The sequence below is a fragment of the Solanum stenotomum genome, unplaced genomic scaffold (assembly GCF_019186545.1).
Source record: "Solanum stenotomum isolate F172 unplaced genomic scaffold, ASM1918654v1 scaffold17555, whole genome shotgun sequence".
In the NCBI taxonomy this organism is placed as follows: Eukaryota; Viridiplantae; Streptophyta; class Magnoliopsida; order Solanales; family Solanaceae; genus Solanum; species Solanum stenotomum.
In genome coordinates, this window is record NW_026024612.1 from 368,824 (window position 1) to 372,812 (window position 3,989).

The 3,989-nt window shown below is 39.5% G+C and overlaps 1 pseudogene; it reads right to left on the bottom strand.

Moving 5' to 3' along the window:
* LOC125850556 (filament-like plant protein 6) overlaps positions 1 to 3,989 on the bottom strand; it is a 12,271-nt pseudogene that overhangs the window by 4,530 nt on the left and 3,752 nt on the right.

Here is a 3,989-nt window from a genome sequence, read left to right on the forward strand (position 1 = left end):
ATCACTTTATTCCTATCTCATACCCTTATTTTATATATTGCCAATTGTCAAAATACTAATCTACCCTCGTGTACTGTACCATAAGCTAATTTAGGGTAAAGAATCCTACTGTTGGGCAAAGACCCACTAGAAAGAACCTAAAGAAGTACACTAACAAGCATCTCAACCTTAATTGATCACTCTAATTTTCCGATTTCATTCATTGTCATTTGCTGCCAATAAGTTTCACTCTTAAGAGAATCATTAAACCGTGGCTGCATGAATGGAGTAACACCAAAACCCTGGAAATTAAGTGATTGTATCCCCTTAATCACCCATGCCACATGCAACCATGGAAGTTGAGAATTTGTAGTCATATCCATTTGATAAACCTGAATGGATGAGAAGACAGTGAACAGTTAAAATTAGAACTGAATCATATTGATGAATACAGATATCCCCCGATAACAACAAAATGAAGATAGTCCAGGTGACCATGGCCACTTCAACCCAAGGGAGAAAGGAGATGGATACATTAGAAAGGTTGTAAGAGGTTCAATTTCCCACAGCAAAACTCTAGGCTGCCTCTCCCCTGCAGTTGATTCATCTCATCCAACCTGCATGTTAAAAGGATTTAAGTAGCCATAGTTTCAATGTACAATTTAATACTAAATGACCATCTGCGGTGAACTAACATTTACAGACTGCCAATGAGAATTCGAACAACAAACATGATCTAGATCACCGATGCCTGTAATTGTGCCCATATACCTGATACCAAAGATATTCATATGATTAAACTATTTGTATCAATTAGAGAGAAAAGGAGGATAATAAACATAGAATCTTCAAGTCTGAAATAAAATTTTAAGAAACTACATAAAAAGTACAATGAGTACTAAAAGTTAATAAATTCAAAATATAAGACAATCATGGTCAAAGAAAAAACTTTGACTCTTTTCATCCAAAGATTAGGGGGTTGGAGCAAGCTTCACTGATACACAAAATCTTAAAGTATTTGAGATATCAGTAGCTACTTCCACACTAAAGTAAAATCCATTCGATAGGACGAAGAATAATGTGATAACTCAGTACATGAGATAGACCAAGGACAAAATTCACCATACTCAACCTGTTGCTTATTACCTCAACATAAGTGGCCGAAAAATCATCTAACTTTTCATTGATTCCACTTCCATCAGGAGTTGTTCCCTGGATAGCCTTTGCTTCTTTGCTCAGAAAGAGTACAAAGTCATGAATTAGCCTTTGCTAATTCATTGCAGGACTTACTAACTCCTAATACACTTGTCTCATTGTGTTCTTTCAGCTGAGAATTTGGGCTTGTGGTGACATGCACAGAGTTGTCAACTTTTGTAGTTACGGGTCTTGCATTATTTGGAATATCTGGACTTGAAATAGCTCCGTTTGTGTCACTTGACTGATAAGCTAATTTCTCCATCTTCAAAAAGTCATCCATGCTGGATTGCACTCTCAGATTTATGTGGACTGTCAGAGTTCATTTCCTTCTTGACATGGGAGAGATCAGACCTTAATGTTATCGTCCAAGAGCTAGCACAACTAACATTATCGTCATTTCCATCTTCAGACATGGAAGCCAATCTTGGAAGATGATTTGCTTCATGGCTAAAGGAACCCTCAGAAGGCTGTCGTCGAATGGTGGACTTCTGTGGGGTTTTCTGGTCAAAATTTGCTTGCAGCTGTGCTTCCAAACTCTGAAGCTTGCTGGACGTCTTTGCACAAATACTCCTGGATGATTGTAATTCACTATTTCGGTGTGCCAAAGCTTCTTTCAACATCTTTGTTTCCTCTTCCATTGCCAAAAGGCGTTCTGTTAATTGCTCATTCTCTTTATGGAACTTCTGCACACTATCAAATGAAAAATCTGGCAAACTGGAAAATTGTGGGCCAACCCAAACTCCCAACCTCAAGCTTCATTTGGGCAAAGGCTGCAGGCCCAGGATACTTTTTCCGGACAAGATCACGTAATCTCTGTGTTAGAATTCTGAGCTTGAAGCTCTTCTAGACAGAGATGAACAGAGAATTAGAAAGAGAGAAGAAGAGAGAGTTTTCTATTGATCTGTATAATGGTCTATTTACAATGTGAAGCATTCTCAATGCTTTTATACACACAGATTACAAAATTGTAGAAGCATCTAGAAGGTTCTTAACTAACACACCTAATGCATGTGTCAGCCTAACAACCTAACAACTTGTAACAAACTTCTCTGTTAACTATCTGTTTCTGTTAACTAACTTTGTGACACCACATTCTGTATCCACATTTTGTATCATCTGATCATTTTAACACTCTGACACTGCTTCCAATTTTGCAATTTTCTTCACTCCCTCCAGGTGTTGTTTATTTGCAACTTCAGCAGACCGTACACTCATAGTTTTCTCCTCATTACGAATTTCTAGTTCCTTTGAGTTAATATGGAGTTCATATTTCAGAGAATTTATTTCCCTTTCACATGACTCAATATTGCTCTTCAACATCTCTATTTCTGCTTCAGCTTGGGATTTTTTTTCACTGAGTTGTAGCACCATGCTAGAATGCTCCTGCAAAGAGCTTGAGAGTGCAGAGTTTTCTGCTGCAGACCTGAGTAACTGTTGGTCCAAGTTAGCTATCTTTGCTTCAAACTCATGCTTCATTTTGTCAAACTTTTTGGCTTTATTCTGAATCGCATCATGCAGCTTCTGTTAATGCTCTTCTTTCAAATTACGTATCTGCCACATGCACTCATTCAGTGCACCATCCTAATGTGATGCCCTATCTTCAGCAGTAAGCTTCAAAAGAGTGATGGATTCCAGGTGATTTTTCAGTGTTGCGGCTTCTGACTCAGCCTTCTCCCAACCTGTCCAGAGAGATGTCAATAAAATAACTCAATACTAAGTACAGAACACTTAGTGCAAGAAAAACATAAGTAAATAAGGAACATCACCTGAGAGAGCTTTTAAACTTTAGCGTGTTGTTTCACAAGGTTCTCCTTATTAGTCATTTCTAACTGCGCAGCAGAGAACTTTTCATTCAAATCCTTGACTTCATCCTCTAAGCCATCACTTGTTCCTCAAGAGACTTAACTTGATCCTCCAGTCCAGTCAAATGTGAATTAGATTCAACAGAAATTTGCACATACTTCGGTTTCTTAATTAGCTGTTTACTCTAAAATACAACGAAAACCAAAACATAAATCACCAAGACAAGAAAAATTGAATGCAGATTTCTCACAATGTATAATAGTCAAAACAATTCGAGATTCATTTACTAAACTGAAAACTATGTCTTCTTATTTCTAGAACCAATAAGATTGTAATGTAGATACTAGAGAAGCAAACAACATTTCAGAACTAAACTAGAACTTATAATTTGTCAAGTTAATTTTAAGACCAAAATTCATCAAATTTCAACCTAAAACTATAAGCCTCAAAATTTAGATAAATGTAGTAGTACTTTGCTAGCATTGACCAAATTAAGCAGCAATTATTTTAGACAAGTCCTTGTAGATTAAAGGTCGACATGGAAGCCTTGTTGTAGCTGCGAAACGTATTGTCAGATTGTCTGAAAGAAAGGTATGAAGAATTACGGGTAAACAATCTAATAGGTTTGGTGGCCACAAAGAATAACAAGAAAATGCAAATCCTAGGTCAAGGAGCAAGCAGAAGATAAAAAAAGAAATTAACTTCTACATAACATAACACGGAGTCACACCCACCCCTGGCCTGGAGGCGCCCTACCCAGGGCCACCCCCACCCCCAGCCTGGAGGCGCCCTTCTCCAAGGCCACCCCTAGCCTTGAGGCGTCCTGCAACCGCAACCCATGCCTCGAGGCGTCCTGCCCCGAGGTCACCCCCCACCCCCACCCCTGACCTTGAGGCATCCTACCCCGAGGCCGCCCCCCACCCCATCCCCAACCTCGAGGCATCCTGCCCCGAGGTCGCCCCCCACCCCCAACCCCGGCCTTAAGGCATCCTAACCTACGGCCGCCCCCC